At 46.5% G+C, this 8,305-nt stretch overlaps 1 protein-coding gene across 1 annotated transcript in view; it reads left to right on the top strand.

Moving 5' to 3' along the window:
• The first annotated feature begins 347 nt into the window (after positions 1–347).
• The window catches only part of mical1 (microtubule associated monooxygenase, calponin and LIM domain containing 1), a 204,904-nt gene continuing 196,946 nt past the window's right edge, over positions 348–8,305 (top strand). Inside the window, exons 1-2 of the mRNA XM_038819533.1 lie at positions 348–1,586; positions 4,829–4,979. The gene's annotated coding sequence lies outside the window, so the exon portion shown is untranslated. The remainder of the gene's footprint in view (positions 1,587–4,828; positions 4,980–8,305) is intronic.

Here is an 8,305-nt window from a genome sequence, read left to right as displayed (position 1 = left end):
CCCACCCGCCGATCAGCCATCACCTTTCTTGGGCCAGTCTCCAGCCCGCGCCCCGTGCGCCCCCATGCAGCTTGCGCCCCCGACCTCCTTTTTGTCCCACAGCAAAAGTCCCTCCCCCGTCAGCAGAACATTCCCCCCCCCCACCCCCAGTAACAGCACCATGCAAACCACCCCCTTTAGCAAGCATAACATCTGCTCACCCCCCCACTGTGCTTCTGTGAGCTCGCCCGCTCAGCTAGCTTGGTGAGCCCCGCTCAAGTCGCCAAACATTATTTTCCCACCTATTGTCCCCCCCCCCCCCCCCCCCTCCCGGGCTCGGACACATATGTAAAAGAAAAGCAAACCCAACACAACCGCCCGAAAGAAACACAAAAACAAAAATCACACAGAGGATCCAACATCTAACATTTACACCTCCATCCCCCATCAGTGCAAATGCAAACTTTAACTCACACAGCTCTGCAGCAGGCCCCAAATCAATACAGAAGGCATTGCAAGTAACGTCCGAAAAACAAGAAACATTTTTAACATGAGCGCTGCAGCAAAGTTCAAAAACCTCAGTCCGCCACCAACCCTTTCCTTCCAGCAAAGTGCATCGCTTCCTCAGGCGACTCAAAGTAAAAATGTTGCTCCTCGTACGTGACCCAAAGACGGGCTGGATACCGCAAACTTAATCATTTTTCTTGAAAAGGGTTGACTTTATCTGGTTGAACCCTGCTCTTCTCCTGGCCACATCCGCACTCAGGTCCTGGTATATACGCTGGATGCTATTCTCTCATTTACAGCTCCGTGTCTGCCTCGCCCACCGTAAAACACGGTGTCCAGGTACCTGTGGAATCACACCAACATTGCCCTCGGGGGGTCCCCCACACGCTTTCTCGCAAGCGCTCTGTGAGCCCTGTACACCTCCAAGGGTCGGGAGAATATCCCACCCCAGTAACTTCTCGAACATGCCCGCTATGTATGCCCCAGCGTCCACTCCTCCAGACCCCTCCGGGATTCCAACGACTCTCAAGCTCTGCCGGCGGGTCCTATTCTCTAGATCTTCCACCTTCTCCAGGGGCCTTTTCTGCTGGTCTCTCAGCATCCCCACCTCCAACTCCACTGCTGTTTGGTGCTTCTCCTGCTCAGTCAGCGCCTTCTCCACTTTCTGCATTGCCCGGTCTTGAGCATTCAGTCTAAGTTCCAGCCGCGCAATCGATTCCTTAATCGGGTCCAAGCATTCCTATTTCTGCTTGTCGAAGCCCTCCTGTATGAATTGCATAAGCTGCTCCATCGACTGCTGGGTCGTCAAACCAGGAACCTGGTCGTCCGCCATGCTTTCTCCCGCTGCAGCCTCAGCCCAGGCCTTTGCTGTTCACCTATTTCTTCCTTTACGAGCACTTCTGGTCCGCCTCTTTATGCACTAATGTAGGAATCCACTTCACAATTGCCTCCACGATTAATTTACCGAATCAAGTCCGACAAAAAATCAGGGAAAAAGAACCAAAGATCCGGCCCGAGCTGGAGCCACCAAATGTATGACTGACTCCATAGCCACCACCGGACGTCGGGATGCTTTACTACGTTAAAGGCACTAGTTAAATGTAAGTTATTGTTGCTACCTAGATCACAAACTCCTGTCACCGAAAGGAAGTTAATTAGTGTCTACTTGACAGTTAATAAAGTTGAAGATGAAGCAGAACTGAGAACAAGAGTCTTTTTACAGCAAACAAAGTTTACTTACTCACAAACATTAAACAGCAAACTATCTGAATTCTTGACTAAATATACAGCAACTTCTCCTGAAAAATGCAGGGTGATTTCTCCAGCCCAATGCAGTTAGTGAAGGATAGTTTCTGCAGCCCCAATGCAGTTAGTGAAGGATAGTTTCTCCAGCCCCAATGCAGTTAGTGAAGGATAGTTTCTCCAGCCCCAATGCAGTTAGTGATGGATAGTTTCTCCAGCACCAATGCAGTTAGTGAAGGATAGTTTCTCCCACCCCAATGCGGTTAATGAAGGATAGTTTCTCCAGCCCCAATGCAGTTAGTGAAGGATAGTTTCTCCCGCCCCAATGCAGTTAGTGAAGGATAGTTTCTCCAGCCCAATGCAGTTAGTGAAGGATAGTTTCTCCAGCCCCAATGCAGTTAGTGAAGCATAGTTTCTCCAGCCCCAATGCAGTTAGTGAAGGATAGTATCTCCAGCCCCAATGCAGTTAGTGAAGGATAGTTTCTGCAGCCCAATGCAGTTAGTGAAGGATAGTTTCTCCAGCCCCAATGCAGTTAGTGAAGGATAGTTTTCCAGCCCCAATGCAATTAGTGAAGGACAGTATCTCCAGCCCCAATGCAGTTAGTAAAGGATAGTTTCTCCAGCCCCAATGCAGTTAGTGAAGGATAGTATCTCCAGCCCAATGCAGTTAGTGAAGGATAGTTTCTGCAGCCCCAATGCAGTTAGTGAAGAATAGTTTTCCAGCCCCAATGCAGTTAGTGAAGGATAGTTTCTGCAGCCCCAATGCAGTTATTGAAGGATAGTTTCTGCAGCCCCAATGCAATTAGTGAAGGATAGTTTCTCCAGCCCAATGCAGTTAGTGAAGGATAGTTTCTCCAGCCCCAATGCAGTTAGTGAAGGATAGTTTCTGCAGCCCCAATGCAGTTAGTGAAGGATAGTTTCTCCAGCCCAATGCAGTTAGTGAAGGATAGTTTCTCCAGCCCCAATGCAGTTAGTGAAGGATAGTTTCTCCAGCCCAATGCAGTTAGTGAAGGATAGTTTCTCCAGCCCAATGCAGTTAGTGAAGGATAGTTTCTCCAGCCCCAATGCAGTTAGTGAAGGATAGTTTCTCCAGCCCAATGCAGTTAGTGAAGGATAGTTTCTCCATCCCCAATGCAGTTAGTGAAGGATAGTTTCTCCAGCCCCAATGCAGTTAGTGAAGGATAGTTTCTCCAGCCCCAATGCAGTTAGTGAAGGATAGTTTCTCCAGCCCCAATGCAGTTAGTGAAGGATAGTTTCTGCAGCCCCAATGCAGTTAGTGAAGGATAGTTTCTCCAGCCCAATGTAGTTAGTGAAGGATAGTTTCTCCATCCCCAATGCAGTTAGTGAAGGATAGTTTCTGCAGCCTCAATGCAGTTAGTGAAGGCTAGTTTCTCCAGCCCCAATACAGTTAGTGAAGGATAGTTTCTCCAGCCCCAATGCAGTTAGTGAAGGATAGTTTCTGCAGCCCCAATGCAGTTAGTGAAGGATAGTTTCTGCAGCCCCAATGCAGTTAGTGAAGGCTAGTTTCTCCAGCCCCAATACAGTTAGTGAAGGATAGTTTCTCCAGCCCCAATGCAGTTAGTGAAGGATAGTTTCTGCAGCCCCAATGCAGTTAGTGAAGGATAGTTTCTCCAGCCCCAATGCAGTTAGTGAAGGATAGTAACATGACAGTAATTATATACATTACATCAATCTCAGTAAGTTAAATCTGTGATTGACAGGTGAATTAACCAATCATCGCCATTCTAGCAGGAAATAGTGCAGTCACTCACTGTGGATGGAATCTGCCAGCTGCGTCCCACCGGAACTAGCCAGTAGATCCGAGGAGAGGCCTCCACCGGGATTCTCGATGTCCGTTATGCCTCGTGAGATCTGGTTAGATCTCACGAGACATTGTGATCTGGGTCCTACCTCCAATGGGAGCTATGGAGAGCGGTGATGGACGTGCTAATGAAGGCAGATGACAATGAAGACAATGTGCAATCATGTCCATGCAATGAAAAGGACAGTGGTGGCATGAGGAAGGAAACAACATGAAACAACTCTAGAACTGAAATCAGATTTTTAGATTAGATTAGATTCATTGTCATGTGTACCGCGGTACAGTGAAAAATATTGTTCTACGTATAGTCCAGGCAGATCATTCCATACATGAAAAACATAGGGCATACGATAAATACACAATGTAAACACATGGACATAGACATCGGGTGAAGCATACAGAGAATAGTGCTACAACAGTAGAGAAGATGCGTAGAGAGATCAGTTCAGTCCATAAATGAGTCATTCAAGAGTCTGGTAACCACGGGGAAGAAACCGTTTTTGAATCTGTTAAGTGCGTGTTCTCAGACTTTTGTATCTTCTGCCCAATGGAAGAGGTTGGAAGAGAGAATAACCTGGGTGGGAGGGGTCTTGGATTATACGGCCCGCTTTCCTCAGGCAGTGGAAGGTGTAGATAGAGTCAATGGATGGGAGGCAGGTTAGCGTGATGGACTGCACTGTGTTCACGACTCTGTAGTTTCTTACGATCTTGGGCCGAGCAGTTGCCATACCAGGCTGTGATGCAGCCAGATAGGATGCTTTCTATGGTACATCTGTGCATCTGTAAAAATTGGTAAAAGTTGATGTGGACATGCTGTATTTCCTTAGTTTCCTGAGAAAGTATAGGTACTGTTGTGCTTCCTTGGTGATAGCCAATCTGGGAAATGGACCTAAAACAAAACAACTTAAATGGAGCGACTTAAAATTAAGATTTACTGTCCTGCATTCACTCACTAAAACCTTTGTAAGACCAATAACTTTAAACCGTGAATTTGAGATTGTCACTTAAACTAGCTCCAGTTTGCAGTGGCCATTCTAGACTGATGGCCCTTTAGCTACACCCTTAGATATGTGCACAATAAATTAGTAAATCATTTGTAAGTAGAGATTATGGGGGGAGTCAGTCATCACTAGAACGGCAACTCCACCCTGTTACTTTGAACTGATGTTATCATACATTGTGCTACAGAGAAAACAGACATCATTTTGCACAGTTCACAGATTTACACAGGGTGGAAAATGCTTTTTGAATTATTCTATTTGCCTTAAATTTTGCCAGGAATTGTCTAAAAGCAGTGCTGTGTTACTGAGCCTGGGAAAGCAGAAGATACCAGCTTCGATCCTCAGGGTGTGCTGAATTAGCTGATCACAACAGGAGCACCAGTCCACCTTACAACTTGGGCTGAGGAGAGGAAACGACATCCTTACATGTGAGTAATTATGCAGCAAACACAAGAATGATAAAAGACAATCAGTACAGACTGACCTGTACCTGAATAATGTTAGTTAAGGCTGTTGTTTATTGTTGCTGGTTCTAGAACAGTGGAGAAATTGTGGCAGAATCAGATGGCCAGACCTTTTTTTATTTCTTCATGGGCTGTGGGCTGCGCTGGCTAGGCCAGCACTTATTGCCCATCCACAATTGCCCTTGAGAAGGTGGTGGTGAGCTGCCTTCCTGATTCGCTGCAGTCCATATGGTGCAGGTACACCCACAATGCTGATAGGAAAAGAGTTCCAGGATTTTGACCTAGTGACAGTGAAGGAACAGTGATATAGTTCCAAGTTAATATTGCAAATGACTTGGATGGAAAATTGCATGCGGTGGTGTTCCCATGCATGTGCTGTCTTTTTTCTTCGAGGTGATAGAGATTGCAATGTTAAATTATGCTGTTAAAGGAATTGTGGTGAATTGAGGCAGGGCATCTTGTAGATAGCACACACTGCCGCCGTGCATCGATGGTGGAGGGAATGAATGTTGAATGTTGTGGACGAATGCCAATCAAGTAGGCTGCATTGAGGGCAGCACGGTGGCGCAGTGGGTTAGCCCTGCTGCTTCATGGCGCCAAGGTCCCAGGTTCGATCCCGGCTCTGGGTCACTGTGTGGAGTTTGCACATTCTCCCCCTGTTTGCATGGGTTCGCCCCCACAACCCAAAGATGTGCAAGATAGGTGGATTGGCCACTCTTAATTGCTCCTTAATTGGAAAAAATGAATTGGGTACTCTAAATTTTTTTTTAAAAAGTAGGTTGCATTGTCTTGGATAGTGTCAAGCTTCTTGAGTGCTATTGGAGTTGCACTCATCCAGGCAAGTGAAGAGTAATCGATAACACACCAAACTTGTACCTTATAGATTGTGGGCAGGTTTTGGTGAGTCAGGAGTTGAGTTATTCTCCGCAGAGTTCCTAACCTCTGATCAGCTCTTGTAGCCATAGTAATTCATATGGCTGGTCCAGTTCTGTTTCTGGTCAACGGTAACCCCCAGGATGTTGATAGTGGGGATTGAGCGATGGTATAATAATAATAATAATCTTTATGGGCAGCACGGTGGCGCAGTGGTTCGCATTGCTGCCTCACGGTGCTGAGGTCCTACGTCCGATCCCAGCTCTGGGTCACTGTCCCCGTGGGTTTGCGTGGGTTTCACCCCCACAACCCAAAGATGTGCAGGGTAGGTGAATTGCCCCTTAATTAGGAAAAAAAAAGAATTGCGTACTCTAAATTTTATATATATATATGTATTTTTTAAAAATCTTTATTGTCACAAGTAGGCTTACACTAACACTGCAATGAAGTTACTGTGAAAAGCCCCTAGCCGCCACATTCCAGCACCTGTTAGGGTACACGGAGGGAGAATTCAGAATGTCCAATTCAACCAACAGCATGTCTTTCGGGACTTGTGGGAGGAAACTGGAGCACCTGGAGGGAACCCACGCAGAGAACGTACAGACTCCACACAGACAGTGACCCAAGCCGGGAATCAAACCAGGGACCCTGGCACTGTGAAGCAACAGTGCTAAACACTGTGCTACCGTGCCGCCCCAATGGTAATGCCATTGAATGTCAAAGGAAGATGGTTAGGTTCTCTCCTGTTGCATATGGTCATTTTTTGCACTTGTTTTGCCAGTTGGTCTCATAATGAATATTTAGCTGAGCTCCAGGTCGAAATAATGCAATCAGTCACGAGGTGGACGAGGGGAGGGGGGGGGGGGGGGGCTGCTGTTTACACAGCTTGAATAGGACTGCTAGGTTTGTATAATCAACATATTTATGAGAATGTAGTATGTTTATCTTTTTTGAAGTGGTTTTCCAATGCCTATTTGTTTATTTGGACAAGATTCAGACATGTTAAGAGGATTAAAGTTTTCTTCAATGGGGCTTTCCCTGGTTGTGTTTAATTCACAGTTTTCTGAGTACGTAAGGGAGGAAAGAGAACGTTGAATGTCTGATGCACAAGCTGGTGTGGTTGGCAAGTCTGTACACTGGTCCCATCTAAAAGCAACACACAGGCCAGGTAAAAAACCTGGGTATCAGTGGAACATATCATGGTATGGATATATTCTGCAGTGGCTATTATACCTCACTAATCTAATAGTCTCAGAGATGCTAATAGGTTACAGAGTCCAGTAACGAAGGAGAGCTGACTTTGACTCCCTGACTTTGCGATCTTCTGACTTTTAATCGCTAAGTCTCAGCTGTTGTACCAAGAGGCAGTAACTATTCCTAACTGCTTGGCAGCTCTGGCTTTTAACAATTGTATACCTTCAAGTTAATGGTCATCCCACCAGATACATTCTTAACATTGACCACCTGTGTCAATTAATTATTTTTTTCAAACATTTATTAAGGTTTTACTTTTTTTTAAATTTAGAGTATCCAATTCATTTTTTCCAATTAAGGGGCAATTTAGCATGGCCAATCCACCTACCCTGCACATTTTTTTGGGTTGTGGGGGCAAAACCCACGCAAACATGAGGAGAATGTGCAAACTCCACTCGGACAGTGACCCAGAGCAGGGATCGAACCTGGGTCCTCGGCGCCATGAGGGAACCGTGCTAAACACTTGCGCCACCATAAGGTGCCCGCATTTATTGTTTTATAATAGTAAAAGATACAAATACAAATGTGAACATAATTCAATGCGTAACACAGCCCTCCATCTCTCACTGTTCGCGCCTAAGCTAGACAAAAATAACCTAAATCCCCCTGCCCCACCTTACTCCCTTACCTCGTTGAGTCCCTCCATGGTAGTAAGATCCGTCTCCGGGCTACCAAGGAGGCAAAGACCAAAATGTCGGCCTCTCTCGCCCCCTGGACTCCCATGTCTTCCGACACTCCAAGAATTGCCACCTCTGGACTCGGCGCCACCCTTGTTTTTAGTACCGTGGACATTACATCCGCAAATCTCTGCCAGAATCCCCTGAGCTTCAGACATGCCCAGAACACGTGGACATGATTTACTGGCCCTCCCGCACACCTCCCACCCCTGTCCTCCACCCCAAAAAAACCTGCTCATCCGGGCCACCATCATGTGTGCCCGGTGAACCACCCTGAATTGTATCAGGCTGAGCCTGGCACATGATGAGGACGTGTTGACTCTGCTCAGTGCATCCTCCCACAGACCCGCCTCTATCTCCCCATCCAGCTCATCTTACCATTTATGCTTTAGCTCACCTATCTGAGTTTCCTCCCACTCCATAAGTTCTTTATAGATTTCCGATACCTCCAAAACCCCCCCACCCATCCTCCCGGGGACAAATCGG

The sequence above is a fragment of the Scyliorhinus canicula genome, chromosome 15, assembly GCF_902713615.1.
Source record: "Scyliorhinus canicula chromosome 15, sScyCan1.1, whole genome shotgun sequence".
NCBI lineage: Eukaryota > Metazoa > Chordata > Chondrichthyes > Carcharhiniformes > Scyliorhinidae > Scyliorhinus > Scyliorhinus canicula.
Note: the sequence above shows the minus strand (reverse complement) of the source record. Positions and strands in the feature narration are given on the sequence as shown.